Source organism: Stegodyphus dumicola, chromosome 3, assembly GCF_044657685.1.
Source record: "Stegodyphus dumicola isolate Sdum_Otavi_A_Nest chromosome 3, ASM4465768v1".
NCBI lineage: Eukaryota > Metazoa > Arthropoda > Arachnida > Araneae > Eresidae > Stegodyphus > Stegodyphus dumicola.
The window spans coordinates 202,477,066-202,499,519 of NC_140770.1; positions in this window are offsets into that span (position 1 = coordinate 202,477,066).

Sequence of the window (22,454 nt, forward strand, 5' to 3'; positions counted from 1 at the left end):
TACCCTACACTGATATCCCTACTAAATCTCCTGATGTGTCACCTATGTATTTTTGCGCTTTCGGACTTTTAAAAACTGCATTATCCAAACATTGTCCCAAAACCCTTACAGGACTCTGGAAAGCTGTTCGGGATTAATGGGATAGAATATCTCTTCTGCCACTTCAAAAGGCATTATTATCCTGGAAATTGCGGTGTCGAAAGATAGTTCAGAATAAGGCATGTCAAATAGAACATTTAAAACACAAGAATTTTATGTAATTTAGTTTTGTGAATACAATATACATCGTCTAAAAATGTGTGAACAGCCTCTGTAATATGGCTTTATCAGAATCAGATATGAGAAAGTTCCTTAGAAAATTCATTCCTATCTTAAGCAGATGGCCTTTTTGTACTTTATCTTAACCAGTTAACTAACAATATAAGATTAGGTGCCGATTAAGGCAATCTTAGATCCCCTGAGGCCTTGGAAACTTAGGCGATATATAATCTGGCTATGACTTGATAAAGTTAGGCGAAACATGATCATGTATTTTACGTAAATTCTGACAGTAGAATTATAATTATCGGGAAAAAAATAGATTATACATGATGATAAATGCAGTCATTAAATTCATGACTTATATTAGTTAAAATTATTCTCATTTATATACATATATATATATATATATATATGTATCTGAATTAATGAAATCCTAAATAACGATCTAATTTAAAATTTTATGATGGATTTGCTCTTCTACAAAAAGTATTTTACTATGAAGATCTAACATCAAAATTTAACCCATCTTTGCTGTTCTGAAAATATTCCATAATATATACTTCGGTGCAAACACATGGTTTTCTTGCATACAAAAGATTTGAAGTTATTTCTTTAGTTGTTTATGCCAGAAAAAGAAGTGTCTGTCAGAACAAAAAAGAAAACGTCTCCATTTCGAAAGCATAAAAAGAAAAAGTCTATCGCTCAATTTTCTAAGCTCGCAGTTATTCAATATGTGACGTAAAAAATTGTCGCCTTGTTTTGTTTGAATACTAAATTTACATTACGTAGTGAAAAGATTTAGGGACTGTATTCAAATTCCGATTTGTCAGCCAATATCTTATTTCGTTGCAATTCGATTCTAACAAATATATTGTTCTGATACTCTTAACAATACTCATGTTGAGGGAAAACAAAACTGCGTTCTTCTATTCAGTTTTATATAGCCCCTCAAGTGTAGGCCGCAGGAGCGTTGTAGGTGGGAAAGGGAGGCGAGGAAACGATCGAAGGGAGAAAGTGAGGTTGCCATATATTAAGTAACGCAGTGAAAAGTCGCCAAAGTGCACTGATGTGGCACACAGAAATTCGTTCGCCGGCATGGCGTACTTTCTTCACATGACGCACGTTTCTCTTTTCTAACACTTAGTCGCCATGTTGAAAATTTTGTGACTTCCCCCCCCCCAAGATATTGCTGGACGCCGCACGAGTTTTAGCCTCCGCCCGCTTTTGACCTACTTGCAGGATTTTGATTCAAACTCCCCGGATGTCTCCATGCCTTAAACGATGAGGCTGTGTTATTTTGCTAGGTTTTGGGGAACAGAGACATTTAAGTTGTTCGTAATACTGTTTTAAAATCTTGAAAGCCGAGAAATATATTTTTATGCATGTGCGTTGCTTTAAAACAAAGCAAACTATAATCGTTAAGCTGTTGCAGCATTTATTTATTTGCATATTTATCGTGAAATTTCACCTTTTCGTGGTACAACTTGGGTACACCCTTTCTGATTATATGGTCAAACGAGACCTCTTCATAACGGAGCTGTTCATAAAATTGACTGCACTGTAACGAGATCTATTTCTAAATCCAGAAATGCAGCTTTCAATGGCGCGGTCATTTTTATCCCTGGGTACTACTATGCATATTCAGTTTTAGTTTGCATTGCTGATTAATTAATTAAACATTAAGTGAAATAAATCTACGTTGTGTTTATAGAAAATCACTTCACTTGCAGAAAAGTGCCCGCACCGCAACGTTTTTCTTATAGGTACGGACATTTATTTACTAATACAGTGCTGTATTTCATACTGACGTTCACACCTTTGTACAAGTAAAATGATGCCACATAAAGATGCCGCCGATTTATCGCATCACTTGCGTAATTGAATAATAATGCAGATAAAAAAATCACACTTTCATAGCGGTGCCCCGGCATAAAATGCCCGCATTAACACTTATTTAATGCACTTACATTCATTTAATGAAAGTAATATTTTTTCAAGTTAGAATTTGATATTCATAAAATTAGGCACTCTTATGAACGTTTCTCTGTTTTCCAAAAGTGATCCCTCTGCATAAAAATGTGGGCACCTGCATGATGGAGCACCATTATGAAGGCGTGCCTGTTAAGCGACTGGGGGACGTGGCCGTAATTGCCGATGAATGCCTGTTCAACATGTGCTCCTCCGCTAAAAATGTACTGTCAGAAGCATAAAAAATAGCACTGCTTCAAAATGAAATATTCCGTAGAAAATAATATAAGACTTCTGTCTAGATAAAATAAAAACTTTAATTAAAAATTTATGCATTGCGTATTAAAAAGGAAGTTTATTTATAAAGAAACACCTGTTTTTAATGACTTTTCCCTGTGTGTTTGATTTAACACGGTTTAGTAAGGAAAAATTCTATTCTTTTTTCACTCGGGCTAGTTTTATATTTCGAGGTCCAAATCCGCCTTTTTGAGAATCTTCGTTTGAATTCGATTAAAAAAAAAAGTATTCAAGGAACTTACATTTATAACAAAAACTGTCATTTTTATGTTCGATTTTTGCAAATAGCTTTGACTTAAAAAAGCGAAAAAATGGCAAATTGAGTTCTCGAAATTTTCATAAAGCATTCAGTTCCTCGAATTTATTTATCTTCAGTACTCTCAGTCTCTTTCTTCGTATTTAAAGTTTATTCAGATTTGCTAGCTTTCATAAGTTATAGTTTTTTAAGTATTTTTATTAACACAGGGTCGCTATATGAAAGAGGAAAATTATTTCGTTATATGTTAAAAGATGCGGATTTTAATTCCCTGAAGCGGATGATTTATGTCCATTTATAATTATCTGTATACATTTATAAGCAAAGAAAAATATGTTTAAATGAATAAAAAATGTTTTAAGATTTTTAATACGATTTGTTTGGCTTCTTCTGTGCTAGGTTTTTCACGTTAAGAATCAAAATTCTTTCAACCCCCAATATATATTCTATTTACTCATTTTCATATTGAATAGTGTTTTCTGGAATCGGTCTGTTTTGTAAAAGCAGAATCGAGAGTATTCTTCCATTGCTTTTAATACTGAAATGGTTTGAAACAGCCCTACTTTAACGGAAAAGCCTGTAATAGAAAGCTCTACAGTTCAACGGAAAAGCCTGTAATAGAAATCTCTAGTTATTTTAGATGGAATCATTTGCGTCTGCGCAGGTAAATTGTCTACTTGAAGCTGTCATTTACCATTCGCATTAAAACTTGATTTCTGCTATCTTATACTGATGTCCTGTACTTTAGCACTTTTCTTTTTTATTTTTCTTTTATTCCTGATAGCTTATCTCAGTACATTGCAATTTAGCGTCGTTTAAAATCTGTTCTTTTGATGCTGCACCATTTAATTCTAGTTTGGCTGTCTGATTTACTTTACATAAACAATAGTTCTCCTATTTTTATACACTATTAAGTAATTCATTATGTTTTGGATGATGTGATCCTATTAACTAAATTTTTGCATGCATTGTAATTTCATTTTCACTGATAGTCTAGTAATCAAAGATAAAATTTTTTTAGCAGTATTTAAAATAAGTAATCTTTTTTACTGATCCCATTAAATGTAGAAGTTTGGATTGTAAATCAAATTCAAATGCGCATTTGAATATTATTATACTAAGGTTACATAACATAAAACATGCATTCTAAACTATTAGGCTATATATATTGATGATAATGTTTATGACCATGATAATGTTTCCTAATATCTTCGTTTTGGGAAGAGTAACGTTTCTTACGCAACTTGTTAAGAATTCATAATTTGCTCAGAATATATTTTTGTTTCGCATTCTTGATTAATTTATGCTCTTCTGAATCATAACATTTTATAAATTATTTATTATGCCTTATATCTCTTAATACCTCTTTTTAAAAAAATCTAAAAAATAGCTTTGTTATTCTTCGAAAAGACATTTTCTACAGATTTGAGTTAATTAGGTTAAAATCCGTTAAGTAAAAGAGATTATGAAGTAGAACCACGCCCTAATCAGAAATAGAAGGCGGCACCTGTGTAAAGAACTCAACTATCTATTTAACCAGCATTAAATACTTAAAAATATTAAATTGCCTATCTGTAATTTATGTCATATGTTGAAGTAGTTGATATTAAAAACTTCTGTAATTGAGTCTTTCCAAATTCTTGAGACTTTTCTTCTCATTGTAGAAACATTAGGTTATTTGGAAGCAGGAGATGTGAAAAATGAGCAATGCCTTCGCCGGGAATAGAACCATGGTCCTCTCGAATACGCGCCGAGCGTGCTGACCACTACACTACGAAGGCATGCTAAGAAGGCGGGAGAAAAACCTTATAACATGGCGTACGTTAAACTAGCAGGCCGTTTATCATTCTTTTTACCTGACAACTTCCCATTGTACAAGATACAAAAAGATCTTAATTTACCTTCCAGATTGCCTGTCAAATAGACTTCTAGAATATTGCCATTGTCGATGACGTAAGATCTTTAACTTGTCTTGCAAATTGTTAATAATATAATATAAGATGCATTTACATTATTTTGTATACAAGCGATAGTTTTATAAATCTCCATGGCATTATTTCAATTCATAAAGATATTTATAATAATATCATCATCATCATAACCACAGGCATCAAGATTTGCAAGAACACGTAATTTTTTTTATATGACTATGACTAGAGAATTGCTTAATCAATTTTTTTCCTCTTTTCTATATTTTCAATATATATTCTCGTATATATAACGCCGCGTGGATTGTCAAACCGAAATGCGTCACGTACAGTAGCCTAATATTCTGAGTCAGTTTCAACAATTTGTTGGGGTGCAAGTAGTCCTATCGTTCCTGTGGAACACGTTCTTCCAGCTCACTACTTCAGCTTCGTACTAACCAAGATTAACTCCATTTTCGGCGCCCTAAGTAATCAATATTGTTGGCACTGTATTGATTGGCAAAGTGTTGTATTGATTAAATGTATTAATAGTTCAAATTGAAATAGTCCTTTATTTGCTTGTTGCTTGGGCGAATAACCCTATAAAAAATCCACATCTTGGCGGCTAGTGTCACCTGTGCTTGGAACCGATCCTTGTGCTGATGATTTACTGCGAATATATTCAGTGGTGGAAATGGGTCTTTCTATGTTTGCATCTATCCCTGTTTCGCAGAATGCTTATAAATAATTCGATAAACATGATGAAGAATTTCCTTTTTTGTCATGGCCGTCAATTCATGGGACCTACTCCACTCTTTGTGGTTTGAACTAAAGAAATAATTATGGCACCATTTCGCCAACCGCGTAATTTATGGGAATAGAGTATTCTTTAGCTCTAGGCATGGTACCACATAGCAACAGATGTCCAACAAAATCTCGATGCAGAATGACAATTTGTTAAAGTGAAGAAAAAGTATCGTGTTAGGTCGGTGTCCTATTGTCACAGCTGGTCAGTGTAATACATGAACTGCCTAGTACTACAGTGCTCATTCCTTCTTTAATCAACTTAACTAGTTAAATGATAAAAATTACTATAGATGATAGTTAAGAAGAGCTGGGGACTATGTTTTTAATAAATGATGTTGTGAATGAATAATAAAATGTTTTTTGCTGACCCATAACTAATTAAAATAAATTCTTTAAAAAGTATTATTTCTCGACTTTTTTAAAAACGTGTTTGTTTATTATCCGGTTAATTTTCCTTCTGCAACCAAATTCAGCTAAAAAATTTATGCCGTTCTTTTTTTTTTTTTTTTTCTTCTTTTTTACTTCCTTGTACGAAGTAAAAAGGAAATATTGTAAACGCGAAAAGTTTCAGGCAGCATATTTCAACGAAAATATCCATTCTGACCGCTTTCGAATCCAATTTAACGATGTTTTTGCGGGACATCTGTATGTAAGGACAGAATAAAAGACTCATTTCCTCCCCCAAAAAATATTAAACTGCTTTAAAATGAATTCTGAAGAGAATTTTTCGTGTCGTCTGTACGTACGTATCTCGCAGAACTCAAAAACGAGTAGCATCAGAACGTTGAAATTTTGTATATAGGACTACTATAACATGTAGATGTGCACCTCGTATTTTGGTTGCAATCAGCCTCACCAAACGTATATAAATATATTTATATATATATCCACTCTGTTACCCGGCTCAGTGATTTCAGTTTCTTTACTCTTATATGTTTGTAAATTGTACATTTTTTGCTTTAAAAATGATTGAATTATGTTGTTCTTATCTTCCAGTTAAGGTTTTTAGTAAATCTGCAATCAACATTTGTACAATTATCAACAATTTAAAAGCTGTTTAAGTTCGGTTAAGCCTAATTTTTAAATAACATGGTGGACATAATTGTTTACATTTGAAACAGCAGACTAGTAGTTTTCATAAATATTCTGGCTGCTTTTATAAATATTCAGTAACGTTTGATTGAAAACTTCACAGAATACGTTGTATTTTCTAAAACAAGTTCTATACACATTGTATCTAAACATTGCATGTTTTAAAAAGACTGTTTCTATTTCTAGTCAACGCAAGGAACATAATTTGACAGTCACGATCATCGTGTCAACAAAGAGCTTCAGTCATGTTAACAATGAACTTCTATCAACAAATGCAATTCTGTGTTCAAATGTGCTTTTTATTCTTTAAAAGCTAATACGCTAATAATAATTTAGCTGATGCTAAATCTTGAATAATTCCGGATTAATCAGGTAACATTTCTTGTCTGTCTTCTTGTTCCAATGGTCACCGGGGCGAGTTATTATCTTCTATTCTTCCTAAAACTCAGACGAGTATAAAATACTAAATAATTCTGGTTAAAATTTAAATAAATTTCATTTGCAATAAAATATTTACATAGATTCCTCGATTGTAGTGTAGTTACATAAGAATTTTCAGCTCCCACCAACATACTGCGAAACCCAACATCATGTACCAAAGTTCTAGCGGCATTTTTCGACAGACTTATAGATGGCACTCTGGTAGTTTTCAGGAAGCGCCAACTAACTTTAAATTACAAACAGTGCGAGAGTGATTCATGTTCAAGAGGAAGAGGAGAGATATAGATGGGCGAATAAAAGTAAAAATCCTAAAGAAAGAAGACCATGGTGTATTGAAGAAAAGTACAGTTGTCGGAAAGTATGGAATTGGCAAATCTGCCTTATCCACAGTACTTAAAAGAATGTGCATCGGGTTTCTGTAACAAATCTAAGCGACTTCGCAATACTAAGTATTAAAATGTCGACATTTTACTTGATTCAGTCATATGCACGCTTCCATAACATCCCTTTAAGTGAGCCTATAATTCAGTCAAAGGAAGCGAGACTGTAAAAGATATTCAAGATAGATATTAATTTAGATATTCAAGATTTCAGTCGTTTCGCTGGTTGACGGTACTGGTTCCAAAAGGGACACTCGAATTCATCACTAGCGATTTGTGGCAAAGCAAATAAAGTTCACGAAGAAAGAGCAAACAACTGATTGCATGAATCTGAATAAGCAACAGAAAAGTATATCATCTTGTGTAAGGAATGTGAGGACGCTACAGTTTGGAGGAAACTGGACTATTGTACAATCTTTTTTCCCCAGGTCGTAGCTTTGGAATAAAAATTTCCGAGTGCCCTGATAGAGCACTCAGTAAACAACGTTTAACTGTTGTCGCTGTGTGTAATGCAGACGGCAGTGATAAATACGGTCCTTGGGTAATCGGTAAGGCCAAGAAATTACGTTGTTTTAAAATTAAAAATAGTACTTTATCTCACGTCTGCTGTCACTGAGGAAAAAAAAAAAAAAAAGTGTGGATCAACAGCTTATCATTTCGTAAGCGGCTTCTTCGTTTTAATAGTCGAATGGTCGCTCAGAACAGGCATATTTTTAAGACACTGAATAGGTGTACAATCCATAACATACATGATCTGAACTTAACCGATACGTAAAGGTTCACTTTTTCCTTACAAATGCAACAAATCGTCTTTCATCTTTGTATCAAGGCATTATTGCAGAGTCTTATCGCAAGCGACTTGTGAGACCTGTAATTCACGCTACTGAAAATATGATGGAAACACAATAAAAGTCAACGCCGCGCCCTGGAAATCCGTGTTAACAAAACACATACAGAGCTATTTTATTAGAGCCTGGAGACGTTAAGACGCTAATCTTGTTGACGAGTTAGATGGTGACAACGATCTAACTCGTTGTCACCATCTAATTCGTCAACAAGATTAGCGTTACAAGAACAACGATCTAACTCGTAATCTAACTTCACCTGATGAATGGAATAGTTTACAAGACATTACAAACCCCACTATTAGTTTTCAGGAGATTGTTAGTGCAGGTGACGATGTAGCCGTGTGTGCTTATGAAGATTTATTTATTTATTTTGATTAATAGTTAATTTTTAGTTAAAGTTACTTTCCTTTCATTCTCTTTTTCAGCCGCGCTTCCATGCCAGAATGTAAATTAGATAGAGAGCGTTTATTCAGATTAAGGGCGAAAGAAGTGTTATTTAAGCGAAGGTTTTGCTAGTTCATTGTAGAGCGTGTTCTGCCAGTACCTCCTACATGTAGGAGGTACTGGTTCTGCCTGCTTAAAGCCACGTTGTTACCGTGACTTAATAGCGATTTGATTCTGTGCCATTGAGTGCTTCTATGCTTTAGGCTTGTCCAGCATGAGCCAGAGACATTCCTGCGCATTTACTTTATTCTGTAACCCGTTAGGCCCCCCCCGGGTTGACTCAGGCGAACGCCTGGGAAGTACTGGTTAGGATCTGTACCTAGGCATTTTCAACCACGGTGGTATATAATTTGACTTCACAGGACTAGAACCCGAGTATTGTACTCATGTTGGTTCAGGTTTGGCAGGGACCGCACTGGTACTGTCGTGTCTGTTCCTCCGGCTGTGGTGGAGCTATATAGTACATTTTGACGACTAAGTTCCCGGGGGTTTGACCCCATTCAGTTCTCGTGGCGGGGACTGACAATGCGAACAGTGCACCTTTTAAAATGTGGTTTTGTCAACGGAGTGGTGCCCGGCGGCAAGGTGACAGCGTGATTTTTTTTTGCAACGATTATGGTACTGCCCAATGCTTGTAAAAGCCGGGTGGGGGTTGCGCCCGCGAGAACGAGGTTCCACGGACGGGGGATACCTCAAACTCTGTATGTGTCTCACATAATGAGGACCTGGGACGGAGGTACTTAGTCCGGTGTGTCTGTAACCCGTTAGGCTAGTCTAAATTTTATTTTATTTAAAGTTCAGCAGTACCAGTTTAAGTTAAACCAGAAATATTGGTTTATGTAAACCCAAGTAAGGTCGGCTGCCAGTTCTTTGTGATCGAATAAAAAGGCTATTTACACCCTTCTTCTGACTTCGTCTTCTTACTGTTAAAGACCTGAAGATAATTCCTCTACAGTCTTCCTAGACCTCATAAGTTTATGTTACTAAAGCATACGAGACTCTATATGCTCTATAGTGGAACCTGATGGACAAGCAGTTGTGTCTGAGGGGCAAGAAATGTCATCAGAAGAAAGTGAGAAGAATAGTTTCATTCCGCCCTCCCGCCAGGAAGTGTTACACGTGCAGCATCTGAGCTGACGGCTAGTTTTACGGAATCCGTTAATGCAGTTGGAGTAAATTTACTAGACATCATCTTCTCTTCCGTCTGCGAAAGGACAATATACAGGAATTTTTCTTCAAAATCGGTCTGTGTGGGTATTTTTTTCAAGTTACGGTATAGTAATTAATGTAGTACTGTTAGTGTTTTCTGCGACGCCATACATAATATACTGTAGTACTTATCTAACTACATACTGTAAATATTTAATGCGTAGAAAAGCTATTCCAGAAATAAAAGTTGAGCCGCAACTAACACGAACTCTTAATTTTTCGATTCCTTGAGATTCCGGTTAACGAGGATGTACTGTGTTTAATTTCGACTTGGTTAGCAGTTATCAGCAGACATGACAGATAAATCGTATTAAAATTTATATTTACATTATAAAAAATTAAATTCCTTAGAAAGCTTCCATGTTCTCATGGGGAGCATGTTCACCTGGAAGATCCTTGGTTCAAATCCTGACTATAACACAGTTAATTTTTCAAGTTTTCCTTTCCGAAATGCGTAATTGTCTTCGTAGTGGCCCCCGAATAAGATGCGGTGGATAATAGCAAATTATCACTTGATTTGGCGAATGGGTATTATGCCTCTATCCAGTCGCCCTTTAGTTGGTTGAAAAGGTTAGGAATTATCGCATTTCCTCATCTATGTTCTCACAGAATAGGTCGCTAGCACGCTTAGCTAACAACTGGGAGATCTGTATTCGAATCCTATTGATTTTTATCGTTTCCTCCAACGAAGAACTTAATAGTTTCTGCAATGTTAGAAAATCTTTTAAGGAATTCTTTCTAAAATTTTTGGACCGTTATATTATAGTAAGCTGCTATACATTAGTAATCCCCGCGAATCTGCAAGTGTTGCCCTTTGTGAAGCACCAGAACCCTTTGTTTTTCACTCAGCCTTAGGGGGGAAAAATTGTCAGTGCACTACTATTCAGCAAAGCATAAAATTATTAGTTTATCATTCAAACATAATTAGCTTGTAACTTCTCAATATTAAAATCTATTATTTTTTAATTTATGCAGCTGATAAAACTTAAAATTATATAAATTTTATTAGGATTTGTGTATGGATGAAATTCATGAATGATATAGTTTTAATATTAATGCACTCTTTTTTTTTTTTTTTTTTTTTTCTTCTCAATTCTAGGGTGCTATTGGGAAAGCGTCTGTTCTTGATCATAGTTTTTTTTTTTTTTTTCCCCCTCAAATTTCGAGATACGTATGATCGAATCTGCTAAATTCGCAAAAATTTCTGTCTGTAATCCTACAGACTGAATCTTTCAAACTGTCAGTGCAAAAGATCTAAATCTATGAACCGCAAGCTTGAGTTGCCCCACACAGATCAAAACGCGATGTTTATATTTAATCTTCGATTAGAACTGAGACAGAATTTGGTGCGAAAAATTCTTCTTTATTGAATCCCAGAGGCAAACAAACGAAGGACGCAACTCATCAATTATCCCCAGAAGTGGAAAAATTTCTGCTTCATTCTACATGAATGAGCATAAGTTTACGGCAGACGACTTTGCCCGCGCGTCGAGGAAAAACTCAGAACTAGATCATAAAAGGGGTGAAATGAGGTTGTTGCACTTTTGTGTACTAGCTTTCAGGATAAATACTCCTAATAATGTTCTTGTAACGCGTTTCTTCGGTGGATGACCTAGGACAGCATGCGGAGTTCATCAAAAGAAAGAATGAATGCATTCGTGCTGCCTTTGTATAGAAACGATGGGCAAAGAATGCTACTGAAAATGGCTCGTTAATCAAATTTAATAGGAAGAAGGTATATTGAGAGAAAATCTTAAATTTTTTAATTTGCCTATGTTGCTTTGGAATACATATTGTTATAAAATTTCGAACTAGAAATAGTTTTCCCTATCATATTCGTAAATATTTGCTCTTTTTGATATTTTTACTTTTCATTATATTCGGTTACTTCGAAAGAAACTTCGAGGTGTCTACTTTTTTTTAATTCGCGGATTTCGCCTTAAGTTAAATATTTATTGATATCGTCTTAATTTAACTATTTTTTATGTGCAAGCTATCTGTTGAAATAAATACACAGCTACGACTTGAATAAATAAGTCCCCCTCCTTTTTATTAAATAAGTACATAACTCTCAAAATATGCAGATGAAGTGGCCCGCTTATTCTTCTGATTTAAATCCGACAGAATATGTATGGGACGCAATAAGACGCCAACTTGTATCTCTGTAGCCTAGCACGTTTATGGAGTTTCAAGGTGCTATTCATAATGCATGCACTTTCCGCAGGAAATCCTAGAGCAAGCGCAGCATGGAAAATCGCTGTAAAACTAGCAATTCGATGAGGGCCGATCACACACTTTGTTAATTTTTTCCATGTATCTCTAAAAGTTGCAACATTAACTTTTCCCTACCCTACTTTATATCACATTCCCTATATATTTATGTACCTTTAGTTTTTGCAGAAATAAGCATTTTGAAGATACATCAGCCCTGGCCAGATAAAGATCTTGTGCAAGTTCCATGCTCTTAGCTGCAAAATTTTTCAAGTGATATAAATGTTTACAGTTGTTTTATTTCTTAAATTTTTAGATCAATTCATCTGTATTTTTCTGAAGTCGAAAACTTTAATGGACAGTAATATATCTATATACAGTCGATTCTTAGTTTAATGAACTTGTAAGGACAGCAAATAATATTCGTAAATAATTATGGTATTAAAAAGATCATTAAACTTTCGGCACCACGTGTGTGAAGAGAAAGAGGCATTTGTTCTCTCTCCCTTCTCCAGAACTGAATGAAAAATATGTTTTTGATTGATGCATGTGTATTGTCTGTGTTCTTTTATCGATATAATACTGTATTCTGTAATCTACTTGTGAAATCCATAAATTAAATGGAAATTAATAAGTGTAATTATTTGTCTCCAATCTTTGCTCCCATCTCGGAAAGTTTTCTGCGAACTTCCATGCTCAGAACCAACTTGATAAATCGTAAAGTCGTGTAATTCGTAATAATGCGAATCTATTTTACATATTCATCCCCTTTTCTTTTTTTGAAGAAAAAATGCTATTGATTATGGTTACGGTGTCTCCTATTAATATCTTATTAATGTATTACTAAAGAGGCGTATTTCGTTTAACTAAAAGTTTTTATCTAACTCATTACAGAAGATAAGAAGATAAAGATACTCGGAATACTCAAGTTCGAACGAATCTTTAGGACCATTTAAACAAAGATCTGTAGCTATTCGATTTCTTCATTTAGTACGTAGTAATGATTGATTAATTAACTTGTATTTATAAAAAATAGATGATAAAAGCATCGGACCTCATTAGATATATTCTTGATTTTTTGCTTTGGAGTTTTTTTAATAAATTCTATTTTATGCTATTCTCATCATTTTCATAAAACGTCTTATTGCGTTATGTTGCGCTCCAATACTTCAGAAGAAAGGAAGGCGGGGGGGGGGGAACTTATTTTCCCAGAAACATCCTTAAAGTAAGTTATTAAAAATCTTTGTTCGATTTTTCCTTCTGTAACACTTTTCCTAAAACTTATGGAATACTGTAGCTTCAAACAGAAATCATTTAACTTTCAGAAACTTATTTCTCGTTGTCTGTGATGCGAAAAAAATTAGAGGACTTGTTACAAATATGGCCGTCTATTTTTACAGAAAGGGATACATAAAGTCACGACAGAACTTGAAGCGAGAATTCCAAGCCAGTTTTTTTTCACTTTTGTTTGGAGCCGAACTTGGTACTTTCATACTATTTCATGGACACACTGATTCTTTTATAGCCGGCCTAGTAATTTCGGAGAGTCTTGCAAGTTGAGATCTTTAGACTTTCAAACAAGGTCTCTTTTAAAATGTAATTTCTACTACAGTTTCAGATTAATGCATGATTTATTACCTCTAATAATTTTATTTCGGAAACAAAAATTGTCGACATTTATGTAATCTAATATATCAACAATTTTGTATATCAACAATTTTGCATGTCAACAATTTTCAAAATCATACAGTTTTCCATAATCAAATAGAATACAAGAAGCCCACCAGTGGCCGAGAAGTAAAGTCCCTGAACGCTGGTAGTTCGGTCCGAGTTTCGAATCCCGCAAACGGGCTGGCTGCATGGGCGTTTTCGTGATTTTCCCCATGTATAAAGTGTTAATACGAGCCAGTTTTCCTTAGAAAGTCCTCCACGAAGGCATCCATCCCTTCCGTGTAGTGCCTTAGGGCGGAACACGTAAATAATAATCATAGAATATTTCAATAATACTAGTTATAGTGTATAATATTTTCAGCAAAATAAATCCTAAAAATCTGTAATATTTTTATGAAACTCAAGAGTTACAACATGTTTAGCAATTTCAACATGCAGGAATATAAGATGTCAGGAAACTGAGCTTACTGAAATTTATTGCACTCCACAGCATTCTTGTATTTCATTCCCCACTTTATAGTACTACTATATCGTAAACGTTTACTCAAAAGTACGAAGTGTGATTTAATTTTTACGTTATTTTTAATCACTTGCCATGAAGCTTGCTTTTGTATCATAAAATCGCATTACATTTCCTTTTCTTTTCTGACTTCTTTTCCCTTTGGATTATTATTAGCATTATTTTCTTAAATCTTCGCATTTCTTGCTTTTTGGATACCAAACGGCCAGTGAATATTCGATGTTTTTCTTTTGACATTATAGAAAGCTCTTAGTCGTCTTTTATTCACCGAAGATTGTGAATAACATTCTATTGACTTCAGCTTTAATACGCCTCTTTCAGCTGAGGTTACACACACTGGCACGCTGTTGTGTAATTTGAAGAAAAAGGCTAGAGGGCGCTGTTGCTCGCTTAGTTGTAAGAGAATAAAGTTTGTTCATGTTGAAGGCGGCGGCCTAAGAATACGCTCTGTATATAGTAATTAAAATATTGTTTAAAATGTAAAAGTGTTAAAATTAGTGAACTCACTGAACCACCATCATCTGATTTGGAGATGCACAAAATTATTAGATGGTGCATCGGCGTAAGGAATTAAGGCTTTGTGAAGATTTTAGGTGTTCGATCCAAGTGTTTCGATTTCAATGGATATTTCATACTCGAGGAAAATGGAATTCCAAATAAAGGTAGGGAAATTTTAAATTAATTATTTAGTGATTATTTGTAGTACATTAGTAAGTATTTATTATTGCTGTCGTGGGTGTAATTAAATTAAATAAAATGGAAGAAAATTTAGATAGATTGAAACGTAAACGTTCCACATTGAGATCGTCTGTTACTAGGTTAATTAAAGTGATTGAAGATAAATTAAAAATTGAAGGGGAGGAAAATTCGATTAAAGAATTACGAGAATTGTTTGAATTATTAACCGAAAAGAAAAATAATTTGAGAACGCTTGATGATGAAATACAAGAGTTAATTGATGTTAACTTAATTGAAGAAGATTATAGTATAAGCGAAGAATACAGTGACAAATGTATAATTGCTTGTAGTCAAATTAAGCAGTTTCTAGGTGCGGTTACCGCAGTACCGCCAGCGAGGAATCCCCAAAGTTCTGATTTAAACCAGTCTAGTGGTAATGGAATTTTGCATGTAAGTTCCAGTTCTAGTGGGAGTAGTACGCTGAAATTACCAAAATTAATGATTGACAAATTTTGGGGAGACCCCAAACAATGGAATGAATTTTGGAATAGTTTCGAAAATTCGATACATAAAAACGAAACGCTTTCAAAAATACAAAAATTTGTATACTTAAAAACATTCTTAACGGGACAAGCTTCGAATGTTGTGTCAGGCTTTGAGTTAACAGAAAGTAATTATGATAGTTGTGTAGCATTACTAAAGGACAGATATGGTCGAAAAGACCTGATCATTAATTCATTCATGAATAAAATTCTCAATTTAGAAGCCGTTAAAAATTCTGCTAACGTAAAGGCTTTACGTAAATTATATGACGAATTAGAAGTTTCGATTCGTAATTTGGAAACTTTAGAAGTAACTTCTGGCTCATATGGACATTTATTAATTCCAATATTATTAAAATTAATTCCGGACGATTTAGTTTTGGAATTTAATCGGCAAAGACGATCGAAAGATAAAGTTGAAGTTTCGGAATTAACACAATTTATTAAAACGGAAATAGAATGCAGGGAAGTTTCAAATCTAGTATTAAGCGAAAGGAAAAATCCTGTGCCTCCGCGAGTCGATCAATCAAAATATGAAACTAGAAAATATGTAAAAAATACACCCACGGCTGCATTTCATACTGCAGTTAACCGAAAATGCATCTTTTGTGATAATTTGCACGAGTCATTTAAATGCGAAGTGAGTGTTTCTGATAAATTAAAGAAACTAAGATCCGAAAACCGCTGCTTTTCTTGTTTTAAAAAATTCCATACTTCAGAAAGGTGCAGAAATAAAACTAAATGTAATAAATGTGGCGGTATGTATCACAATGAATCGATTTGTACTAATAAATCCCTTGTAAACAAAAAGTTGGAACAAGGTTATTCCAAAAATGAAACTGAATCTCTGACTTTGAATTCTGAGGAAAGAAATAAAGTTCAAAACTTAAAATTGATTGCTTTTGTTCCTCAAGGTGATAATAATAATGACTGTAATGCCAGGGAAATATTATTACAAACTTGTACAGTTTATGCTTGTTCTAAGTATAAATCAAAATTAACTAGATTAATTCTTGATCAAGGCAGTCACAGATCCTTTATAACGAAAAAATTGGCCGACCATTTAAAACTTACTCCAATCCGTTATGAAAGACTTTCTGTTTATTCATTTGGTGCGACGAAGGCAATGAATCATTCCTATCCGGTCGTTGAAATCGAAATTCAGAATTGGAAACAAAATAATAAAATAAAAATTGAATGTTTGATCTCGGATGTTATTTCCTCGGCGTCCATCAGTGTGCCTAGTAAACAAATTGCAGACTTCATGGAGCATATGGGGTTGCAGATCGCCGATTGCGCAAGAAAAAATAACATAGGTGTTGAGATATTAATTGGGGGGGGATGAATTCTGGAATGTAGTTTATTCTGAAAGAATTAAAATATCTGAGGGGTTGTACGCAGTCAGTTCTGTGTTTGGTTGGGTTGCCGCAGGAATCAAGAAAAATAAAACAAACAAAAATTGTTCTGAAAATTTAGCGGTAATGACAAACACTGTTGTGTTGAAAGATTTAAAAGGTTTTTGGGAATTAGAACATATGGGAATTAATGATTCTGATGATTATTCCGATATTGACTGCGAAATAGTAGACCAGTTTGAAAGAAATTTGCAGTTTAAAAACGGAAGATATGAGGCAAATTTAATCTGGAAATACAGTCCGAATAATCTAGGAAATAATTTTGAGGTAGCTAAGAAACGATTCGCAAACCTTCACAATAAACTAAGCAAAACTCCGGAGATTTTTCGGGAATATAAAAATATAATTGAGAACCAGATATTAGAAGGAATTGTGGAGGAATGTCCGAATAATGATACAAATTTGGGATATTTTATGCCTCACCGAGCAGTGATACGACCTAGTGAAACTACTAAGGTAAGAATTGTGTACGATGCTAGCTCAAGGACAGAGGACACGAATTCGTTAAATGACTGCCTTGAATCGGGACCTAATCTAAATCCAAATATACTAGACATTATGTTAAATTTTCGTAAGTTAAAGATAGCGTTTTGTGGAGACGTTGAAAAAGCCTTTTTGATGATTGGAATTGCTGAAGGTGATAGAAAATTTCTAAAATTTCTTTGGTTTAATGAAAATAATGACTCCTTTAAGATTATGCAAATGTGTCGCGTAGCTTTCGGCTTGACTATATCTCCTTTCATTTTGGCCGCCACTATAAAATATCACATTCGAAAATATAAAGATAAAATGCCGGACAATTTCCAAATGTTAAATTCTTCTGTCTATGTCGATGACCTATATTTTGGAGCAGGAACGGTTGAAGATGCATATCGGTTATCTGTAGATGCGGTTAATATATTTAAGGATGCTGGGATGAATTTCAGAAAATTAAGAACTAATTCTAAAGCATTAAACGATTTATGGGTCTCAGATGGGATTAAGGAATCAGACAACAAATTAACTAGTGAATCGAATTTCTTAGGCATGATTTGGAATTCCATTGAAGACGATATAAAGTTAAATTTAAAAAAATTAATTGACTTTTCTACTGGAAACGATTTTGCTACAAAAAGGAAACTTTTGCAAAGCATCGCCCAAATATACGATCCATTTGGATTTATTGCACCCTTTGTTATTCGGGCAAAAATTATTATGCAAGAAATCTGGTGTTCCGGTTCTGACTGGGATGAGGTCCTTCCTGCAGAGATTAAGGACAAATTCAACATTTGGCGGGAGGAACTTAATGATTTAACTGAAATATCGATACAGAGAAATTTCTTTGATGACGATCCAATGAATATAAGCCTTCACCTATTTTCGGACGCTAGTCCTAAAGCATATGGGGCCATCTCATATTTCAGATATTGTACGAGTGATTCTAAAATTAAAACTTCCTTTATCATGTCGAAATGCAGAGTTGCACCTTTAAGAGCAATCACGCTTCCTCGTTTAGAGTTAATGGCAGCACTCGTGGCTGCTCGAATGTATAAATATTTGAAAAAATTGTTTGGTGATTTAATTGAGGATGTTTATTTTTGGAGTGATTCCGAAATCGCCATTACTTGGATTAAAGGTTCGCCAAATAATTGGAAACCATTTATCGCCAATCGTGTTACAGAAATACAGAGTATATGCAACAAAAAATTGTGGAACCATTGCGAAGGGAAACAAAATCCTTCCGATTTACTAACTCGAGGAATTAGTGCTCAGTCACTAATTAAGAATGATTTGTGGTGGCATGGGCCACACTGGTTACGTTTTCCTATTGAAAACTTTCCAAAACAAAAGAAATTAAAACCAAATTCAGAATCGTTGGAGTTAAGAAAAAGTATTATTTTGACTGCACCTGTAATTAACAATGAATCCCCAATTTTGCATATAGAAAAATTCAGTTCTTTAGGAAAATTACTTCGAATTACTGCCTATGTATTTAGATTTATTGGGAGGCTTCGGAAAAGGTCTACAGAGAATGGACCTTTAAGTGCTTTTGAGATTAAAGCAGCTGAACATTATTGGGTAAAAATTACGCAACGAGAATCGTATCAAGCGGAAATAATTAAGTTATCAAATAAAAAATCAATTCTCGATTCTTCCATCTACTCCCTTAATCCAAGGCTTGATGAGGAGGGAATTCTTCGATTGAAAGGTCGCATTCAATTTGCAGACTGTCACGAGAATTTAAAACATCCTATACTATTACCCTCAAAATGCAAGTTTACCGAGTTGATCATCATGGACTCGCATGAAAGGGTATTCCATGCTGGAGTTAATTCGACACTAACTCAGATCAGAGACAAATATTGGATCATTAAGGGAAGACAGCGTGTTAAGACTATCATCAGAAAATGTGTGATATGCAAACGATATAGTGCTCGTCCTGGGGTACAGGATATCGCTCCACTTCCTCCAGACAGAATCCAAGAGTCGCCTCCATTTGCTGTGACCGGGTTGGACTTCGCCGGTCCATTTTTTACGAAAGACAGGCAAGGTAAAGTTTACATGCTGTTGTTAACGTGTGCGGTCACTCGTGCCTTACATATAGAGATAGTAACTGATCTCAGCACTGAAAGTTTTTTGCTAGCTTTCCGAAAATTTTTAGCTCGCCGAGGACTGTGTACCACCGTGTACTCCGATAATGCCAAGACTTTTAAAAGAGCTGATAAAGAACTAAAACATATTTTTAAAACTTTGAGTGATTCATCTGTGAAAGAATTATTTTCTGCTAGAGGCATAAATTGGAAATTTATTATTGAGAGGGGTCCATGGTGGGGAGGGTTTTGGGAGCGTATGGTACGAACCATAAAATCCAGCTTGCGAAAAATTATTGGTCGATCATCCCTTACTGTGAAAGAGCTTGAAACAGTGCTCATTGAAATCGAGGCAATGATTAATTGTAGACCAATTACCTACGTGTTTACCGATCCCAATGAACCTTCTCCACTAACACCCTCTCATTTTCTGGTTGGTAGACGATTGCTATCTCTGCCTGCTAATAAAATAACATCAAATAATTTGACTGGGTCAAGAAATTCAATTATTAAACGATATAAATACCATCAAGATATTTTAAATCATTTTTGGAAGCGTTGGAGATCAGAGTATCTTTTTAATCTGAGATCTGCCAATATTTGTCCTCCACACTCTAACGCATCTTAGTTTAAAATCAACGATATTGTCTTGATTCATGACGACAAACATCCCAGAAATCTTTGGACAATAGGTAAAATTTTGGAATTAATGCCAGGCAGAGATGGTAAAATAAGATCTTGCATAATTAAAACACCTACTGGTACCTTAAAAAGGCCTATACAATTGTTATATAATATGGAACTTAACTAATGTTTGTATTTTGTATTTTTAGGTTTGATTCTCCTGACCTTGCTGATAGGTATCATTTAATGTTTTGTAAAATTTTTTGTGCTTATAATTATGTATGCATGTGTGTTATATTTAACCATTTCTCCAGGATTTATTGTCGAAATATTAATTGAATATTCTAGAATATATTATTGAAAGATGAACTCTCCACCGAGTTCAGGTGGGGAGTGTTGTGTAATTTGAAGAAAAAGGCTAGAGGGCGCTGTTGCTCGCTTAGTTGTAAGAGAATAAAGTTTGTTCATGTTGAAGGCGGCGGCCTAAGAATACGCTCTGTATATAGTAATTAAAATATTGTTTAAAATGTAAAAGTGTTAAAATTAGTGAACTCACTGAACCACCATCATCTGATTTGGAGATGCACAAAATTATTAGACACGCATAAGCCAATTCGCAGCGCATCTGATACATTTGAGAAAATGTCTTTCAATTCTTTTTCGTAGATTTACTGAATTACTTTTACACAGTTGTTAGCAGTTTGCTGCGACGTGGGAAATATAACATTTTGCGAGTATGGGTGTGGCAATCCCGAAGCACTCTAGCCCTTTAGGGAATCATGTTCTTGGTGAGAAGGATGTTAATACCTGGAGCACCCGTGATGACTCCTCTTTTCTGTCCCCCCTTCTCTAAACTTCAACTTTTTCTTTCCCTTCTCTCTTGTAGGTTTCATCTTCTGAGGCTGATGCTCGTTGTGAAATGCAATTACAATCCTTGTTTTCAATCTTAAATCGCGAGAAAACTGTCCACATGCTTGCCGTGCGTAAAGACCCTTGTCATTGGAAAGGAGGTTCCTGGTTGTAGATGGGGGCGGTACTTCTCTAACATGGGTCTTTGGACTTTGCTTTAGCTTAACAGGAGGCAATTAGTCGTCCTCAGTGTTGTCAATCACCTGGTCTTCTGATCCTCTGACCTTTTTATCGGTGACTTGGAGATTAGCTTTCGGATGTACTTGTTTTCAAGAAAGCCGACTGTGAAGCTTCAGTGTGCGTGTACATATGGTTAGCCCTAACACAGGAATCTGCGTTCCTTTGTTGAGCTCCATAGTGTATGGGCAAGAATCTGCGTTTCTTTGTTGAGCTCCATTGTGTGGGGCTGTCAGAACTGATTCTTTTCTTTTCTAAACATGGCTACTTGAAAGTCATCGATTTTTATGATTAAATAGCTGATAAACGAACCGAAAACAGACACGTATCATGCCCATCTTACAAAATTTAAAGCTATCGATATTTGAAGCTGCGAAGAGATTACGTACCACTGTACATGCGATTCAACATAAAAACTGTCCACGATTTCTCGGCGTATCTAGCTCTCCTGGCGATCTGCAGAAGATGCCTCCATTCTTGGTAAGCAAATATATCCATTCATCAGCAGGACAAAAAACATCAAGCGTATCCATTCTAGAGACTCGCTTATTCAGTTTCGGCCACCTAATCAGCTTCCTTTCTGCAACTAACCAAACTTGGGCAAACCGCTATTACTGTGTCACCCCATAAGACCCTAAACTTTTGTCGAGGCGTGATCTCCGAAGTTGACCTTGTGTTGGTTTGTGAGGAACAGTTCGTTTCCGAGTTAGCCGAACAAAATGTTAGCGCTGACAAGATCAAGGTGCGTAAAGAATGTCAGGTGATCAGTGCAAATTACATGATCCTGACTTCATGTGTTCAACTCGCCTAATCTGCTGAAGAATATTAAGGCCGGATATGTTAATCGTCCTGTAAGATCTTATATTCCAACCCCCCATGGGATGCTTCCAATGCCAGCGATTTGGCCATTTTAAGATGTCCTGTTGTGGCAACCTAACATGCGCCTGATGGTCGGTCACGACAGTGACAATTCTAACGCTGAGCCATTGGGCGTTAATTGCAAGGGAAAATATAAGCGTTTTCACAGTCGTGCCCAAAATGGAAGTCGGAAAGAGAAATTCAGGTAACAAAAAATATATCCAATGCAGAAGCCAGGAAGACGGTTGAAAGCTCACAGCTGTGAACAAATATATCCTTCACCGGTGTTGTAAAATCAACTGGATGTGTTGCTATTTAATTCTCTTTCAGTATGCCCCGCATCCGAACATCAAAAAGCCAAGAAATCGT